The sequence below is a fragment of the Heterocephalus glaber genome, unplaced genomic scaffold (assembly GCF_053883595.1).
Source record: "Heterocephalus glaber isolate CG9 unplaced genomic scaffold, H.glaber_assembly_v1.0 deba00000071, whole genome shotgun sequence".
In the NCBI taxonomy this organism is placed as follows: domain Eukaryota; kingdom Metazoa; phylum Chordata; class Mammalia; order Rodentia; family Bathyergidae; genus Heterocephalus; species Heterocephalus glaber.
Window position 1 is genome coordinate 6,320,850 of NW_028258137.1, and position 20,498 is coordinate 6,341,347.

Here is a 20,498-nt window from a genome sequence, read left to right on the forward strand (position 1 = left end):
AGTTGATGGGCAATTGGCACCAACGTATTTTATTTTTACTTTTTTTTTTGGTACCAGGGATTGAACTCAGGACCTTGGGCTTGCAAGGCAGGTGTGGTGCCACTGAGCTAAATCCCTGGCCCCAGCACCAGCATTTTGCACCAGTGGAAAACTCATTCAATCTACTTTCCTGATTACCCCAGTTGCTGCCTCTCTCACATTATGCAACAGCTCCGGGTCTCTCATCCTGTTTCTTATTCTCCACTCTTTTCAACAGTTTCACAAATATTCCCTCTTCCCCCTCCCCTATTCATCTCCTTCTCTCTCTTAATGTTTCCTTGGGTTTTTGGAGTTCTATTTAGCAAACTCTCTTGCCAGTCCCTCTTCATACTTCTCTGGTTCTTCCACTGATTGGCCGATTTCCACATGAGACCCCACAGTGGCAGGTACTGGGGGCAGAAGGGCAGAAGGGCAGAAGAGCAGAAGGGGCAGAAGGAGAAATACTCACCAGGTAACACCAGCTTTTCTTTAATGGGAAAAAGAAGCATATATCAATCATTTCTATCCCTGTTACACCAGGGTTTATAACCAAAATTTGTTATTTGGTCACTATCTGTTAAGTACTGGGCTGGAAACTTTAGATGTGGTTACTGTATTTAATACTGAAAACACATCCCAATGAAGTAGATGCTATTATTATCACATTTACTTCAGGGAGAAAATAGAGGCAAGGGAAATTAAATAATTTACAGTTGCAAAGCTTTCAAATACAGGGCCAAAGTTTAAAGGGCTGTGTAACTCCAAAGCCCATGGCTTCAGTCCCTATGAATAGTACTGTACATTCCATTATTAGGCTCAGCTTGACTCAGACTCATATTCACCTGTTACAAAACCACAGGGCTGGCTTCTAACTGTCCAGTGCCAGCTAAGACATTTTTAAACCCCTGTTGCCTAATCTCCCTTCTGGGGCCAGAAGAAAATTCTGGATCTCCCGGATACAGAGCTCGAGGTGGCCTTTCTCTCATTTTGACCTCAGATGGAATCTGCTAGTGGAAAATTACAGGAATGTCTGGATTTGGGAAATGAAGTCTAAGTTGTCTTAAAAAAAAAAGGCAAACAAACAAAAAATACTGAAGGAAAAGAGCATCCTGAGAATTGTTTTCCCATTTGTCAGTTATTACAGAAGACGGCAGCACCATTTATGCCAAGGGATTGAAATTCCGTGACTTTGGTATGTTCGTCTGATACACAGACTTTCCCTAATGTTGTGAGGTTTGGCACTGTGAAGTAATTCCCTCTGCTGCCTCATGCTGCTTTGGGCTTCAGGAAGGACATGTGTTTTAAAAGATGCTTGTTTGTATAATTATGAAAGTACCACAATAATGCAGCTGAGCACAGGAGGGGAAATTACTCATAACCCAATGCCCTGAGATGATAATTATTCTTATGATACATTCATCAGGCATCCCTTGGGGCCACTATATTCTGATCTTTTGTTAGGTCTCTGTTTGGGCTCCAGATGTTGAAAGTTCTGGCTTTGAGAACTTTCTGTGTTCACCACTGGAACCTGGCGTTCTGCAGCTGAGACTCAGTGAGGAGTTTGGGAGCTCTTTGTTCTCCTTCTTTCCATCAGCCCTGCTGGAGGGCTTCCTGTGATGAAAGGTAGACTTGTCATAGGCCCCATTGTTGTAGCACTTGTTCATTTCTTGGTATAATCACTTGTGTTATTGTTTGCAGCCATCTTCTCCCTCCCTCTCAGGGTATTATATATCCACACCTTCTGCTGCGTGGCTTCCTAGAGGGATTGTAGTAAGGAATATATTTATTTCAGGAGTTCTTTCAGTAGGTGGACTACATCGGTAGGGTTGGCCAGGTGACTTGCTTTGACCGATGGAATGTGAGTAGCCATGATTCATGCCGCCTCTGAGCGGAAGTGTTCAATTCGATCGCATACTTTGTTTGACCCCTTACCTTCTGTCATAAGATCTGCAAGTCTCAAGTGTGAGCTACCCCTTCAGCCTCAGTGCTGGATTGAGAAGACATGTAGTACCGAGCTGAGCAGAGATGCAAGAAATAAAGCTTTTGAGGAGATTGAGGCAGGAGGATTATGAGTTCCAGCAGACACTAATGCAGTGGTTGACTAGATAAAATAAACTAGGAGGAGTCCCTGTATCTCCTGGGGCAAGCACACCTCATTGGAGACATCCAGACAGATATTTCCCCAACTGAGACATAACTTTCCTCTGCTTTCACCGACAGGATCCAAATACCGACATGCATTTCATAATGTTGATGGACAGCAGTCTACACTGAGTTGGAGCTCTACCTCCTCAGTTCTCTGCCACTCGCCTCTATGTGACCTGGGCAATTTGCTTTATGATTTTCTGCCTTAGTGCCTCCATTTTGGGACTGGAATGGAACCTGCCTCGAAGTTTTGATGTGAGGAATAGGTGCAATTCAGGCCTGCCACGCTGGGTGTTGCTATTCTATGACACTCTCTTCCATCAGAGGACTGTCTCTGCCAGGATGTAATAAGGTCAGTTCACAGAGTGGAAGGAAGAACTTCCAGAACAGGAGCTGGAACTCCTGTTTCTGCTGCCTTTCTCTCATCTCTTCTGGTCTCTGCATCTTTATTTCCTCTCAGTGGGTGAGCTTTCTGTGAGGCCCAGGAGGCAAAGGGCCTCCCATGCTGTTTCCATTTTCAACAATCAGGGAAGAGCCCAGATGGGCCTGGCATGAGTCATGTTTTTATTCTCAAATCTCTCTCCATCCAGGGGTAACCAGGTTCATATACCTGTGGCCAGGGGTGGAGGCAGGGTCCCCTGCCAGAAACATTTGGAGGGGAATCGGGACATTAGCACAATATCCCCAGTTACCATCACTTAGGCGGATGTGGTAGTTGGTATCAGCATGAAAAACCCATGATCTTAGAAGGCAGGCAGCTGTGTAACCCTGAGAAAAGTTCTTCATCTTAATGAACCTTAATTTCCTTAAATAAAAATGGAGGTAATTTCTCTCACACAAGTTTGTGGTGATGAAGTGGATAATACTGAAAACACTTGGAATAAATGCTCAACACATACTGGTTATCATTCCCAGGTCCTGCTGTCCTTGTACCTGGGGCTCCTTAGACATAATGTGTTCCCCTTTCCCTATTTCTTTTTATTTTTTTTGGCACTGGGGATTGAACTTGGGACCTTGCACCTGTGAGGCAGGCGGTGGAACCACTGAGCGAAATCCCCAGCCCCCCTTTCCCTATTTCTTACTTCATATTGAACAATAGCGCTCGTCTGTGGCAAGGTGCCCCAACAGTGGCTCACTGCATTCTCTTCCCAGAGGCAAGCCCCATGGGAGACCAGATTGCCTGAGAGGAGCATCCCGACGGTGACACTGGGGTAAACAAAAGCACCTGGGTGGTTTTAGAGCGCTTCTCAGCCAGGATGCCCTCCTAGTTTTTTTTCTCTTTTGCTAAATTAGCAATTCTCTATCTACTTGGCATAAGAACCCCTCTGAGAATCCAAACGAAGCCTCAGAGGCTCTCCTCAGAAAGATGTGCACGTGCACATACAATTCCAGAAGGTTCCAGAATTCCAAGAAGCCAGCTGTGGGACCTGTGATTTGTCAACTTTATTGGCTTAAGAAACGCCTAGCAGATCAGTAAAGTGTGCCCTGGGTCTGTTTGGGTGGGTTGTAAGGGTATTATATGTGGAGCTTGAGTAGATTCTCTTTAGCCCCGTTCCCATCTTGCTTCCCAGCTGTCTAGAGCCGAGCCATTGTGTCCCATCATGCCCTTCTGCCATGATATCTTTGGAGTCTGACCTTCATAGATGGAAACCTCTGAGACTATGAGCCAAATTCAACCTCTCCTCCTTTAGGTTGTGAGTGTCAGATACTCGAACTGTGGGCCGTGTGGGGAAAAGGAGGCATGGGTCCTCAGGAGAAGGGATGGTGAGTTCTCTGCCTGAGGCGAGCAGAGAACACCTGCCTGAACAGAGGCATTTGAGTTTGGACCTGAAGCATGAGGATGTTTTCAAGGCAAATGAGAGAGAGGGTAAGGGGCCTTCTCAGCAGAGGAAATAGCACACACAGAGGCTTGGAGGTTCAGAAAGGCAAGGAGTGTTGAGGAGACAGTGAAGAGTGCTGTGTGGCTAGAGGAGGACAGGGAGTACTGGACAGGCAGAGGAGGAGGCAGAGGGACAGGACATCATGCTGAGCAGTCTGGGCCTGCTGAGGGGCAGGTGGTGGGGCATGGAAGAGTTTTAAACTTCGGCCGTGGTGAGGGAGGCATGCAGAAAGATCTCCCCTTTCCAACAGAGAAGGTGCCTTGGAGGGGAAAGGCCCAGTGCAGGAGGCATCTCAGAAGCTTGGCAACTTCTAGAGACAAGGACTGCAGGACTGACCCGAGGCAGAGAGAAGGAAGGTCCCCTGGGGCTGTGTAGAGGAAGAACCAACAGACCTGGGGTTGGAGGAGCAGAAAGCTGGGTCTGGATAATCCCAGGTCTCTCCCAGAGGGTGCTGAGCAGGGTGCCTGGCAAAGGAGCCGATTTAGAGGAGAGGGGCAGATCGCAAGTTGAGCCTGAAACATGTCACTGCCCTTGGGATGTGAGGCTGAAGCTGTCCAGATAGCAGGCACGGTTGGTTCCTGGCTCAGGAAGGTGATGCTGTGGACACTCCTGGCCAAGTTTGGACCAGCATTGGCCAGCGCCCGGAGCCATCAGCAAGACCCCTACGCAGCAGCTTCCTCCCAAAAGGATAGGGGGACATTTTCATCGAGCATACACAACGTGCCTGCTGCTACCCCAACGCCCTGGACACAGTTAATTTATTTCTAATCCTTACTCTGACCCTGAGATGTGGATGGGATTTTCTCTACCTTGAAAATAAAGAGAAAAAAGCCCAATTCATGATAGCTAAATCTTGGAAGCAGCCTATATGTCCAGCGACAGATGAATGGATAAAGAAAATACGGTATTTACACACAGGGGAGTACTACTGTGCCATAAAGCAGGATAAACTTGAGTCCTTTGTAAAAAAATGGATGCACCTTGAGACTATAATGTTAAGTGAAGTATATCAGGCACACGAGCTTAAATATTGAATGGTTTCTCTTATATGGGAAACCTAAAGTATAAATAAAGAGCAAAATAAAGGATAGATCATAGATCTTTCTCAGATGGGAAGGGGATGAAAAGAGAGAGGGAAGGGAAAGGGCATGGAAAAATGAATTCGCTGTGCTGGGTCCGTGTACCAACTCCACACCAGGAATGTAACACTATGTACTAATAAATAAAAGAATAAATAAAAGGGGAGGGGTCTTTAGGCGCAGAGTGACTCGCCCATGGACCAGGGACCAGAAGAGACAGCGCTCTGCTAACAGCACGAGCCTTCTGTTTATCTTCAGGTCCCGGGCTCTTCCCACCGCTGGCAGACGACGGATCAGGAAGGAGTCAGGGCTCCGCGGTGCGGTGGCCTTGGGCCCGGCCAGGCGCGGGGAGGGGACATCGGTGCGAGAGGCCGGGGTTCCGCACCCAGGAGGCCCTCGGGCGGCTCGGTTTGGAGGCCGGTGCCCTCCCGGGCAGCCAGGCTGGGTCTCACAGGGATCCTCTCTGGGGCGGACCAGAGCGGGGGCAGCGACAGCTCCCGGAGCGCGGGAGGCGGAGGGAGGCTGGAGCCCCGCCCCTGTGCGGTCTGCGCTGCTGGCCAGCGGCACGGTAGCTCGGGATCTCGGGCTGCAGACCTTAGGCCGCCCTCCCGGAAAGCAAGTCAGCGGGAGGCCTCTTCCCGCTGCCGCCCCCTCTCTTCCTGCCGCCGCCCCCTCTCTTCCCGCCTCTCTCCTTTAACATCTTGGGATCCTCACGTGTGGTATCGGTTAATAACAGCCAATCTGTTGTCTTTTGAAAGAAGTAACGGGCTTGTTTTTATTTTAAATGTAATGAAGATTTTTTATTAGTACCTGTTTGCAGTACGTGACAACTGCATTTCTCATGGGGAGTTGGTGCACGCAACACATCTGAACTTCTTCTTCCATCCCGTCCTTCCTTGCCCCTCCTCCCCCTCCATCTCCGGGTCCCCTTGCCTTTTGCAAAAGATTGATCTCCCTATTTCCTAGTACTGTACTTATCTTTTATTTTGCTCTTTATTTATATTTTGGGCTTCACGTGTAAGAGAGACCATGCGCTGTTTAAGCCTGTGTGCCTGATTTATTTCACTTAACATTACGGTCTCGAGGTGCATCCATTCTCCTACAAATGACTCAAGTTTATCCTTCTTTATGGCAGAGTAGTACTCCACTGTGTGTAAATACCACATTTTCTTTATCCATTCACGTGTCACTGGACATACAGGCTGCTTCCAAGATTTAGCTGTTATGAATTGTGGTGCTATAATCACGGGTAAGCACGTATCACTGTAATAAGATGTCTTCCACTTTTTTGGGAAGATACCTAGAAGGGGGGATAGGTGAGTCAAGTGGAATTTCTATTTTAAGTGTTTTGAGGAGTCTCCATACTGATTTCCGTAGTGCTTGTACGCATTTACATTCCCACCAGCAATGTAGAAGGGCTCCTTTTTCCCTCGAAGCCTGGCCAGCATTTGTTATTATTTGATTTCTGGATGATGGCTTTCTTGGATGGAATTTTGGCATTGTTTTTATGTGCTTGTTTTAAGGAAATCAAAAAATCCCAGAAAAATTCACATAGGAGAAAACCAAAAATATCTCACCACCCAAAAGTAACTATACTATGGATACTACTCAGATCTGCCTTGATGTGGTTATGCAGTTACAGGATAGCTATAATTATTTTGTTAAAGTGAGGCTATAAAGTAAGTGCTCTTTTTTTTTTTTTTTTTTGGCACCAGGGATCAAACTCGGGTCCTCGTACTTTCGGGGCAGGTGGCAGAACCACTTAGTTAAATCCCCGGCCCTAAAATAAGTGCTTTTTGATTAAAGGTATTCATTTTAGTAATTTAATTTTATTTTGAATTCAATGAAAGAAAAGGCTATAGTGAAATGGAAGGAATGATTGAATTTTAAATAGATGTTTTAGTATGAGAGCTATAATTAAATATTACTTTATGAAAGGAGTAAAGTATGGCAGAGGGAGGGTTGTGGGGTTAGGATAGAGGAAGAGGGAGAGGGAGAAAATGACAATTAAGTGCTGGCGTATTTTTAAAAGTGACATATTTCAACTTTTAGTACAATTAATCGCTGCTAGGAAAAAATGAGAGAGCATTAACATATGTTTCTTCTCATCACTTCTTTTGTTTCCCTGATTTTTAAAAGGTATACTATGATTATTTTTAATTTTCCAGATTTATAACATCCAAATTCAGTGATATAAATAACATTTCCCATAGTTCTTCACTGTTCGTTTTTTATTTAGACTCAACATTCATCACCAGCCGTTTCCCCATGACTTCCACATTCCTGAATTATTTATAATAGCTCAACTCCTAATTGCATCTGGATTTCTTTGTCTTTTCTTTTTTTCTTGGGGGAAGAAGAGGGTGGTACTAGGGATTGAACCCGAGACCTGGTGCATGCTAGGCAAGCACTATACCACTGAGCTACATCTCAGCCCTGGATTTGATTTTGAAGTCATTGTCTCAGTAGTGATTAATGTGTCCTCTATTCCTTGAGGGAAGAATGTTGGGCTGGGTATAACAGTCTCAGAATATTCTTTCTTTCATTGGGAATTTTGTGGTCATTATTGTCATTTCTATCTTCATTTCAGGAAAATAATTTATATTTTGTCTTTAACTATATCTTCTGTTCCATTTGATGGATTATCTATTGAAGGAATCACATCCATCTGTTGGATAATTTTTTGTCTTCCATTTCTATTAGGTTCCATCTAACAATTCTAAGATAGCTGTCATTTTAATTGTAATGCAAGCCTTTTATTTCAGTAATTCAGCTTTCTATTCTGAAAGATTTATTAGTTTCAAAATGCTGTTTCGAGTTCTTGACTTGTTTCCTTAGTTCTTCAGTCATCATTTAAAAAAATCCCTCTCATTCTGTTGTTTTCTTATCTTGTTTGGAAATCATGTTTTATTGAGATTCATGTTTGTATTCATTGTATAGTCCGAAGTCAATGTGAGGAGTTTCCTTTTCTTTTTTGTTAGAATTTCTTCTTGATTGAGTTTCTTGTTTTATATTTGTGTGCCATTTTCCTTCCTCCTTTTTCTCTCCTCCCTTCCTCCCTCCCTGCTATCCTTTCTTTTTTTGGTAATAAGTCTGTATTGTTTTTTATAGTATTTCTTTTCATCTTGTTCATGCTTTGGAAGCTCTGAGCAGACATGCTATTTGTAATTATATAATGTGGGAGACTTCTTGCCTCTTTTCCTACTCTACTTGAAACCTGATTATTTCCTCTGCAAGCTATGTTTTGGGAACTAGATATTTTGTGTTCCAGCAACTTATCTGTGGCCCAGAGGAATGAATGCCAAGTGGAGGAAGAAAGGACAAAATGCTGGTGGAATGGACTGGGCTTTCATCTTTCTTCTAAGATTATGTTAAGCCCAGATGTGGTCCACTCTTTGGGGGATGTATACTCATTTCCATCGGAGTGGGAGGTCTTCATGGTTTGCTTTCCAATCAGTATGTAGGTTTGGGGCTTCATTTCTTCTATTCACTTCTCTCTCTTCTTTCTTGTCCTCTCCTCATTTCTTCCCAGCAACCATTTCCTCTGTTTCTGTATCAGAAAAGAAGATAAGATTTGGAGTGACAAATGAAATACATCATCTTGTTGGTTTATAGGTATGACTTTGGGGAGCAAAGGCAGTGGGAGAGGATGGGTTGAGAGCAATGCCAAGTTCTACTCTTTGCTCTACTCCAGAATTTTTTGCTTCTTTATTTATCTTTCATTAGTTTACACCTTGGGTCTCAGGTGGCTCTTGATAACTTTTGTTTTGTTGGTTTAACTATATTGTTTGTTGTGTTAGGTTTTGGGGTTGGGGAATGTGGGCATGTGATTTCAATTACCTTCTTAACCTCTCAACCTGGAGTTTTGGAAGTTTTTTTTTTTTCAGGATATCCCAATTTCCTGTAGGCCTACAACTTTGATTTAAGAAAAATCCTTGGTCTGGATATAGATCAGTGGTAGAGCACTTACTTAGCATGCATGAGGTCCTGGGTTTGGTCCCCAGTGCTGCAAAAACAACAAAAAAAGCTCTTACTGGCCCTTGCCCATATTCATCCATTTGAACATGTATTCGCTCATTCATTTAGCAAATATTTATGTTTAAGACACTGTGATAGGACTGAGGTGTGCCTCAGTGATACTTGTGTAGCATGTCTGAGGCCCTGGATTTGATCCCCCCTCAAAAAAAGCACTGTGACAATTACACTTTTCCTACACCATGGCTTCCAAATTGCATACACTTATATCCCATATCAAAGTGGTCCCAACAGTTCCATTGAGTGGACACTACTATCACATCATATAAAAACCAACTACTATCACATCATATAAAAATCAACAAAATGCAAAATTTAAGATATTTTTTCCAAGTTGTTAAGAGGTAGTTTGAGGAATAAATTAAATTGTAAACAAATTCTTTCAATTAATTTTTAAAGCAATGTTCACTTTAAAACTATCAAGAAACCCCCTGATTTATTTAGAACCTTATGTCATCACCTCTGCCATTAATCTTCCAACTTCTTGTTGAACTCTTCCTTTAAATTTTGCTATTTCTTGGTAATTGTAACTTTTTATTATATAAAACATTATATTTTAGGAAGTATTTTCCCTTGTGGTTTTTTTTTTTTTGGTACCGGGCATCAAACTTGGGTCCTTGTGCTTACACAGCAGGTGGCAAAACCATTGAGCTAAATCCCCGGCCCCCTTGTGTTTTGTTTTTGACACTTGTTTATCTCAGTTTACAAATGCTTAGGGGATATAACTTTCCTACATAGGTAGGCAGGGGGAAGAAGCAGGAGAGAAATGGAATTTATTTATTTATTTATGTATTTATTTATTTTCCTTAAATTCTTTTATTGGTACATTTTAGGTATACAATACATTTACATTTATCTATTGGTACCTGTACCTGTACATGATGTATCTTGGTTCTCATTTTTTCCCCATTACCTGTGTGCCCTTCACCCCTAAACCCTTCCCTATCTACATACTTCATTTCCATTTTTATTTCTTTCTCATAATTTTTCCTTTCCATTCTTTCCTTTCCCCTTCCCCTCCCACCACCCCTACCCCTTTGGACCTTTTCCTATTTCAAAGTATCAATTATTAGTTATTAATCCTTTTAGTCCTTATTTACACTCTCAGTTTCTCACACTAGAGAAACTATTCGGTATTTACACATGTGTGTCTTATTTATTTCACTTAAGAGTATGGCCTCAATATGCATCCATTTAGCTATAATGTATAGTCTCTACTTTCTATACTTATATAGTATAATCTCTACTTTCTCATTCTTTATGGCTGAGTAGTACTCCATTTTATAAAAAAACCACATCTTCTTTATCCAGTTTCCAGTTGATGGGCACTTGGGCTGTTTCCAAGCTTTAGCTATTACAAACTGTGCCACAATAAACATGGGCACACATATATCTCTGTGGTATGATTCTTTTAATTCTTTTGGGAAAATACCCAGCAGGGAAATAGCTGGGTCAAATGGGACCTCCAGCCCTAGTTCTTTGAGGTATCTCCACACTGATTTCCATAGTGGTTACACCAGTCTGCACTCCCACCAGCAGTGGAGAAGGGTTCCTTTCTCTCCACAGCCCCGCCAGCATTTGTTATTGGTTGATTTCTTGATAGCAGCCGTTCTTTCTGGCGTGAGATGGAATCTCAGTGTTGTTTTCATCTGCATCTCTCGAATGACCAGTGATGTTGAACATTTTTTCATATGCTTTTTTTTTTTTTGGTACCAGGGATGGAACTCGGGTCCTTGTGCTTGCGCAGCAGGTGGCAAAACCACTGAGCTAAATCCCCGGCCCCTTTCATATGTTTATTTGCTGCTTTTACTTCTTTGTCTGAGAAATGTCTGTTCATTTCGGATGCCCATTTTTGAATTGGGTCTTTGAATTTGGGGGGTTCGATTTTTTTCAGTTCTTTATATATTCTAGATAGTAGCCCTTTTGTCTGAGGTACAGCTGCTAAAATTTTTTTCTCACATTGTAGGTTGTCGGTTAGCTCTGTTGGTGGTTTCTCTTGCAGTGCAAAAGCTTTTCAATAAGATGAAATCCCAGTTGTTGATTCTTTGTGCTAGTTCTCGTGCTACTGAAGTTTTGTTCATAGTCTTTTCCTACGCCAATGTCTTCAAGAGTTCTACTTACCTTATCTTCCAGCAAGTTTAGTGTTTCGGTCTTAATCTTTAGATCTTTAATCCACTTCGATCTTACTTTAGTGCATGGTGATAGATACGGGTCTAGTTTTAATCTCTGACAGGTTGAAATCCAGTTTTTCCAATACCATTTATTAAATAGGCTATCTTTCCACCAATGAGGGTGGTTGACTCCTTTGTCAAAGATGAGTTGGCTGAGTATGTCTGAAGTTGTTTTTGCATCTTCTAATCTATTTCACTGATCCTTGGGTCTGTTTCTTTGCCAGTACCATGCTGTTTTTTATCACAGTAGCTTTGTAGTATAGCTTCAAGTTGGGTATTGTGATACCCCCAACCATGTCTCTGTTGCCCAGAATTGCTTTTGCTATTCTAGGTCTCTTCTGGTTCCAAATGAATTTTTGGATTGTTTTCTCTAGCTCTGGGAAGTATATTGTTGGAATTTCAATTGGCGTTGCATTAAATCTATATAGCAGTTTTGGAAGTATGGCCATTTTCACTATATTGATTCTTCCTACCCAGGAGCAAGGGATATCTTTCCATTTTCTTATATCCTCCTCGATCTCCTTTTTCAGAGTGCTGTAGTTTTCTGCATAGAAGTCTTTTGCTTCCTTTGTTAGATTGATTCCTAGATATTTCATTTTTTTGGATGCTATTGTAAAAGGAATTATTTCCCTAATTTCTCTCTCAATGAGTCTGCTATTTGTGTATAAGAAGGCTATTGTTTTTTGAGTGTTGACCTTATATCCAGCTACTCTACTGAATCTGTCAATTAAGTCCAGAAGTCTTTTGGTAGAGTTTTTTGGGTCTTCTATGTAAAGTATCATATCATCAGCAAATAATGAGAGTTTAACTTTTTCCTTTCCTTTCTTTATTCCTTTTATTTCTTTCTCTTTTCTAATTGCTGTGGCTAATGTTTCCAGAGCTATATTGAACAGGAGTGGTGATAGTGGGCATCCTTGTCTTGTTCCTGATTTTAGCGTGAAAGTTTTCAGTTTTTGACCATTTAGTGTGATGTTGGCTGTTGGTTTTTCATAGATAGCCTTAATGAGGTTGAGATAAAGACCTTCTATTCCAATTTTCTGTAGGGTCTTTATCATTAATGGGTGTTGGATTTTGTTGAATGCCTTTTCTGCATCTATTGAGATGATCATATGGTTTTTGTCCTTGACTCTGTTAACATAGTGTATTACATTCATTGATTTACGTATGAACCATCCTTGCATCCCTGGGATAAATCCAACTTGGTCACGGTGTATGATCTTCTTGATGACCCTCTGTATTCTGTTTGCCAGTATCTTGTTGAGGATTTTTGCATCTATGTTCATTAGGGAGATTGGCCTGTAGTTCTCTTTTTTGGGTTGGGTCTTTCCCTGGTTTTGGAATCAAAGTAACACTTGCTTCCAGGAATGAATTTGGAAGCCTTGCTTCCCTTTCAATTTCCGTGATGAGTTTAAAGAGTAATGGTGATAGTTCTTCTTTAAATGTCTTGTAGAATTCAGCAGTGAAGCCATCAGGACCTGGGCTTTTCTTTGTTGGTAAATTTTTTAATTACATTTTCAATTTCACTCATTGTAATTGGGATATTTAGAATTTCTATATCTTCTTCATTTAACTTTGGCAATTCATATATATCTAGGAATCTGTCCATTTCTTCTGTGTTTTCCATTTTATTAGAGTACAGATTCTCGAAGTAGGTATTGGATTTCTGTGGAGTCTGTTGTGACTTCCCCTTTTTCATTCTTAATTGCATGGATTTGAGTCTTTTCTTTCCTTTTTTTGATAGGGTTGGCTAAAGGTTTATCGATTTTATTTATTCTTTCAAAAAGCCAACTCTTTGATTCATTAATTTTTTGTATCGTCCTCTTAGTCTCCATTGCATTGATTTCTGCTCTGATCTTTATAATTTCCTCCCTTGTACGAGCTTTGGGTTTGTTATGCTCTTCTTTTTCTAGGAGTTTGAGGTTCTGCATTAGATGATTTATCTGAGTTCTCTCTGTTTTCCTAATATGGGCATTCACTGCTATGAATTTCCCGCTTAGAACTGCTTTCATTGTGTCCCATAGATTCCTAAATGTTGTACTGGCATCATCATTTACTTGTAGAAACTGTCTAATTTCTTCTTTAATTTCCTCTGTGACCCATTGGTTGTTCAGGAGGGTGTTATTCAATTTCTAGGTGTTTGTGGGAGTTTTGCAGTTTCTCGTGTTATTGATCTCCAATTATATTGCACTGTGGTCTGATAATATACAGGGTGTAATTTCAATTCTTTTACATTGACTTAGACATGTCCTGTGAGCTAAGCATGTCGTCTATTTTGGAGAATGACCCGTGTGCAGCCGAAAAGAATGTGTATTCTGATTTTGTGGGGGTAGAACACTCTGTAAATATCTATTAAGCTCATTTGTTCAATAGCTTGGTTCAGTTCTAGAATTTCGTTGTTAATTTTTTCTGTAGATGATCTGTCTATTTGTGATAGTGGGGTATTGAGGTCCCCCATTACAATTGTATTAGTGCTTATTTGGTTTTTCATGTCCATTAATATTTGTTTTGCATAGTTGGGGGCATTCGTATTTGGTGCATATATATTTATGATTGTGATCTCTTCCTCTTGGATTGTTCCCTTCACAAGGATGTAATGACTATCTTTGTCTCTCTTAATTAGTTTTGGTTTGAAATCTACTTTGTCTGGAAATAAGATTGCTACCCCTGCTTTTTTCCGGGTTCCTGTCACGTGGAAAACTGTTTTCCCTCCTTTTACTTTCAGTCTATGGATTTCTTTTTGAGTTATATGTGTTTCTTGTATACAGCATATTGCTGGATTTTGCTTCTTAATCCATTCTGCCAGTCTACTTCTTTTGATTGGTGAACTGAGGCCATTAACATTGATAGTTATAATTGAGAGATATTGGCTCATCCTTGTCATGATGTTTTACTTTTGTTGGCTCTTTCATTTATTTATTTCCCCTTTTCCCTTTAGTTTCTTACCTTGTCTGGTGGCTTCCCTCTGTTGAGCCTCATGGAGTTGTGACCTTTGTTGCCTTTTTCTAGGATATTGCTTAGAATTGTTTGGAGTGCTGGTTTGGTGTTCATGACATTTCTCAGGTGTTCTTTGTCATGGAAGTATCTAATTTCCCCATCAATTTTGAAAGATAATTTTGCCGGATACAACAGTCTAGGTTGGAAGTTATTTTCTTTGAGGCTTGAAATACTTCACTCCATGTTCTCCTTGATTTGAGGATTTGTGTTGAGAAGTGTGCCATGATTCTGATGGGCTTTCCTTTGTAGGTGATTTGTTTCTTTTCTCTAACTGCCTGTAGGATTTTGTTCTTCTGTTGGGTTTCTGGGATCTTGACTATTATATGCCTAGGTGTAGATTTTTTTTGATCATGGCTGGGTGGAGTTCTATATTCCTTGCTTATCTGTATGTCCAATTCTCCTCCTCTGTCTGGGAAGTTTTCTACTATTACTTCTGTGAACAGTTTTTTTTATGTCAATTGTACTTTCTCCTGTTTTTTCATGGACTCCTATCAGTCTTATGTTATTCTTCTGTGCATCATCTAGCAGCTGTTGAATTGATTTCTCATGGTCCCTTACTATTTTAAAGAAATCTCTGTTTTCATGGTCCTTCACTGCAATCCTGTCTTGTATATCTGATATTCTATCTTCAGATTCTCTTAATCTGCTCTGCATGCTTTCAATGGAGTTTTTAATCTCCTGGATATCTGTTTGAATCTGTTTCATGGATTCCATTTCTTTCTTATGCTTGGCATTCCTGGATTCCAGCATGTTTCTGAGCTCATCTATTTTTTATCTGTTTCTGTTTTGGAGCCTCTAATCATGTCTTTCACTCTGCTCACCATCTCTGTAGTTATCTGGGAGATTATTTCTGCTTTGAATTTTTCTAGAGCCTCATTCATCTGTTTTGTTACTTGCTGTGCTATCAGTTTAAAGTGTCCAGGTGGTTGATTATCAGACTTTTGCACCTCATTTCTCCCAGAAATTGCCTTTTGTGGGGTGGAAGTCTGGGTTTGTGACTTGCTTAAATGCCTTCTCATTTTTGTTTTTGGTACTGTCCCTGGTTTAGTTCCTGGGTTGATATTATGAAGTTGTTTATTGTAAGTATCTTTGTTGGTCTATTTAGAACCCTTATGGAATGGTTGCTTCTCAGAGGTGTCTTCCAGATATAGCTGGTCTTTAGGTTTTGAGTCTCTCATGACTCTGAGGCTGTCTCTTTTCATTATACCAGAAAGGAAAACTGTTTAGATCAATCATGACACCTTAGCCCAAGTCATACAATCAGCAACACCATAGCATCAAATACCTCTTAAAGAATGACAATTTGTGGTAGTTATTAATCTATCACCTTTAAAAAATAAAGGGGCTCCTTCAAGGTGTGTCTCTGCTGTCACAATAGACAATGTGGGCACCAGTGTGCAGTTATAAGTCAATGAGTCTCAGTAAGCTAGTCCCAGACCCGTGAGATTCAGGCAGATTTCTGGTCGCAAGTCCCAAGTTGAGCTCCCTGTCCTCATGCAGGGTTGCACTCTGCAAGTTTCTACTGCAGGTTTCAGCTGCTTTTCCCCTGAAGAAAGTCCAGTTTCTGATGGGAGCTGATAATCCCTTCAACTTACCAATCACGGTGGTCTGGTGTGTCTTTATTGCAGAGATTCCCTTCACTTTTCCAGTGGGCTTGTTTTCATCAGGGAGCCTGAGACAGGCACTCTCTCTGTTGTTCACTTCTGGAGCTCACAACAATGGCTTTTGTCCCCCTGTGCCTCTGCAGTGTGTAACCAAGTAGCTGCACAGCCCAAAGGCCAGAGGCCGGGGGGCGGGTATTGTTAAAGGTGCCCGGCGGCCAGGCCGTCAGCTGGTGGACCTGCCCGGGGGTGGGGTGGGGGGTCCTTCTCACCCTGTCCTGGTGGCTGGTGAAAAGCTCGAGAAATGGAATTTAACATAATTCCTGTACTTGTTTCCCAAATGTTATATGCTCTTGCTATTTTCAAATATATAGGACATTTTTGTTTACAGAGAATGAAATTTAGTTCTTGTTTATGGTGAAAAATTTTTGTATGTAAAATTTTGTGTCATTTTTTAACCCAGTGATATATCATTAGCATCTTTTACAATTTTTTCAGCCTCTCAAATATCATTTTTATTGGATATGTCATAATTTATAGTACTATTTCCCCAGTGTTAAACATTTAGTTTCTAGTTATTATTTTTCTGTAATAGCTGACAATGCAATAAAGATATTTGTGGCATACAGCTTTTTGCTTTTGTTGAATTATTTCCCTAGGATACCTTTCTAGGGGTGAAACTACTGGAAATGTTTTATAGTATTGCTTTCCAAAAAGTTCTTCTTAATTTATAAGGGCACCTGTAATGTGTGAGGGTCTTCATTTCATTCCATTCCAACTTGACCCATGTATACTGTATATTGTTTGTTTTGTGGGAAAAAATTTTTTTTTTGTTTTTGACTTTCTGTTTTTGGGGGTACCAGGGATCCAGGGATCGAACTTGGGACCTTGCACTTTGGAGGCAGGTGGCAGAACCACTGAGCTAAATCCCTGGCCCTTTTTTTTTTTTTGAGACAGGGTCTTGCTATGTAGTTCAGGCTGGCCTCAAACTTGTGATGATCCCTCCTGCCTCAGTCCCCTGAGTGCTAGGATTACATGTGTGTGCCACCACAACTGGACACATTAAAGTCTTTCTATCCTTTTCTCTTTTTTTTGTACTGGGGATCGAACTCAGGACCTTGTGCTTTTGAGGCAGGCAGTGGCACTACTGAGCTAAACCCCTGGCCCCTCTTTCTATCCTTTTCTTATTTGTGTTTTGGGTGTTGAAGTGTTTATATAACTATGAATTATCTCAAAGTTTGACACATTTAATCTAACTATATACTTCCCTGTTTTTTTCACCCTCAGGTGTTTTTTTAAATGGAGGTACACCTAACATTATAGTCTCAAGGTGCATCTATTTTTCTACAAAGGACTTGTCCTTCTTTATGGCAGAGTAGTACTACGTTGTGTATAAATACTTTTCTTTATCCATTCATCTATTGATGGAGACGTAGGCTGCTTCCAAGATTTAGCTATTAAGAGTTGTGCTGCTATAAAAACAGGTGTGTCTGGACCCTGGCCAGCACAGAGGAGGTGAGCTGCTCCCAGTGCACAAGAGGAGGCTTCTGGGCCACCGTACCACCCCCGCCAGCACAGAGGAGGTGAGCCGCGTGGACACCAGCAGCAGCCCCCACCCCGTTGAAATGAGAAGACACATAAAAAAGCCTCAAAACCAGACTTCCATATCACCTACAGGAACCCCAAAGGGAAATGAGATGTAACACTGATACTCAACCACCTAGACTCCCTGAACTGAGAACAAAAGAGGATCTGGAAAAAATGAAATCAGAAATAATTTCTCAGATAAAAGCAGAGATTGTGCCCTGCTAGTGCAAGACATGATTAATAAATCTAGAGAGGAGCTGAGGAACATGATGGAATCCCAACATAGGAAACAAATGGAATCCATAAAACAGATGCAAACAGATTTCTAGGAGATTAAAAAACTCATTGAAAGTCTGCAGCAGAATGAGCCAATGTGAGGAAAGAATTTCAGATATAGAAGATAAGATTGCAATTAGGGAGGAGGAAAAGAAAAATTGCTTCAAAATTGTAAGGGACCACGAGAAATCAATCCAGCAGCTGCTAGACGATGCAAAGAAGAATAACATAAAACTGATTGGAGTCAATGAAAAAACAGGAGAGAGTGCAGATGACATAAAAAAACTGCTCACAGAAGTGATGGCAGAAAACTTCCCAAGCAGGGGAAAAGAACTTGACATACAGATAAGTGAGGCATATAGGACTCCAACTAGCCTTGATCAAAAACACCCCCAAAACTACACATAGGCATATAATTGTTAAGATTCCAGAAACCCAACAGAAGAACAAAGTTCTACAAGCAGTTAGAGAAAAGAAACAAATCACATACAAAGGAAAACCCATCAGAATCAGAGCAGACTTCTCAACACAAAGCTTCAAGTCAAGAAGATCTTGTAGTGATGTATTGCAAGCCCTAAAAGTAAACAGCCTCCAACCCAGATTGATGTACCCTATAAAATTATCTTTCAAAATTGATGGAGAAATAAGATACCTTCATGACAAAAAGCACCTTAGGAACTTCATGAATACCAAACCAGCACTCCAAAAAATTTTAGACAATATCCTAGGAAAAGACAATGAGTATCACAACCCCAAGAAGCCCAGCAGAATGAATCCATTGGGTGTGACAAAAAATTAAATGCAGAGGGGGAAAATCCAAAAAAAAAGAGAAAAAGTCATGACAATGATAAGTCAATATGTGTGAGTTATAACCATCAATGTGAATGGCCTCAATTCACCAATCAAAAGAAATAGACTGGCAGAATGGGTCAAGAAGCAAGATCCAACAATAATTCTGCATACAAGAAACACACTTAATTCAAAAAGAAACTCATAGACTGAAAGTTAAAAGGTGGGAAACAGTACTCCATGTGACAGGAACCCCCAAATAAAAAGCAGGAGTAGCTATCCTCTTTGCAGATCAAGTGGATTTCAAACGAAAATCTGAAACACTCTGGTTCCATGAATTTCAGATAAGCGATACTGAACTTGTATGTACAAATCTATTATGAACATGTGTTTTTATTCCTCTCAAGTAAAAACTTAAGAACAGGACTATTGGTTCTTAACAGCAATACAAGAAATTTCTATATTGTTTTCCAAAATGGTTTTATCATTTTACATTCACATTAGCAGTATTAGTAAGTTCTAACTGCTTCACACCTAAGCTGACATTTGTTCTTTTAAAACTTTTAACTTCATCTCCCTAATGAGTGTATAAGTCAGTCTTGTTATTGTACTGATTAGTATTTTTCTGATTCTAGTGTTGCACACCTTTCCTTGTGCTGTACTGGCTATTTGTCATCTTCTTGTGTCTACTTTTTTTTTGTTTGTTTGTTTGTTTTTGGTACCAGGGATTGAATTTGGGATCTTATGCTTGTGAGGCAGGCAGAACCACTGAGCTAAATCCCCAGCCCTTGTGTCTACTTTTTAATTGGGTCGTCTATTAATAAACTGTAAGAGTTCTTTATACATTCTGGTCATAGGTTATATGCATTATAACTATGGACTGTTTAAGGACTACTTTTCATTTTCTTTTTTTTGCTACCAGGGATCGAACTCAGGTCCTTGTGCTTGCGAGGCAGGCGACAGAACCACTGAGCTAAATCCCTGGCCCTCCTTTTCATTTTCTTAACGATGTCCTTTAAAGTTCTAAATTTTGATGGAATCTCATTTATCAACTTTTTTCTTTTATACACCATGTTTTTTATATCCTAGGAAATTCTTGCCTACCCTAAATTCCTAAACATTTTCCCTTATAATTTCTTCTTAAAGTTTTATAGTTTTAGTCTTTCATATTTAGGTTCATAGATCCTTTCAAGTTATTTTTATGTATGGAAATAAAGGGTTGAGGTTAATTTTTTATATACTGATAACAGGTATTCTAGTGCCTTTTGCTGAAAACACTATCTTTTCCTCTGCTCTTGAATTTTGCCTATGTTCTATAAAATGTTAATGTTAAATAATCTTTCAAAACTCAGTGGACTGTATATGTGTGGTTCTATTTCTAGATTCTCTGTTTTATTCCAATGATCTATATGTCTTTCCTTACACCAACACTGCCTTGATTCCTGTAGCTTTAGAGGAAGTCTTAAAATTAGGTACTAAATGTCTTCCAACACTTTTTTTTCTTTTTACTTTTCTAGGTCCTTTATACTCCTACATAACTTTTAAATTTCAATATCTATTTCTTCATTTATAGCAAGTATACATAGACCTGAATTTTTATATATATCTTGTGTTTTCTAATCCTGCTAAATTCAAGTACAAGTTCTAGGGGCTCCTAGAGATTTCTTAGTATTTTCTCTGTAGATGATCATTTTATCTACATATAAAGATTTTGCTTCTACCTTGCCAATCCTATCCTAATTGTGTCATTTTATTGCCAGACTATTTTGGTTTGGGCCTAGGTTTCAAAGTTTAATGGACAGATGAAGAGTAGGCATATCTGCCCTTGTTCCCCACCTTCGGGAGAAAGCATTGTATCTTCTCCATTCATATAAGGCTTTTTTGCTGAAAGTATAGAGTACATGTCTTTGATCTGTTAAGAAG

At 40.5% G+C, this 20,498-nt stretch overlaps 1 long non-coding RNA gene across 1 annotated transcript in view; it reads left to right on the top strand.

Moving 5' to 3' along the window:
* The window catches only part of LOC110348756 (uncharacterized), a 201,044-nt gene that overhangs the window by 16,059 nt on the left and 164,487 nt on the right, over positions 1-20,498 (top strand). Inside the window, exon 4 of the long non-coding RNA XR_015450849.1 lies at positions 2,239-2,515. This is a non-coding gene — a long non-coding RNA (uncharacterized LOC110348756). The remainder of the gene's footprint in view (positions 1-2,238; positions 2,516-20,498) is intronic.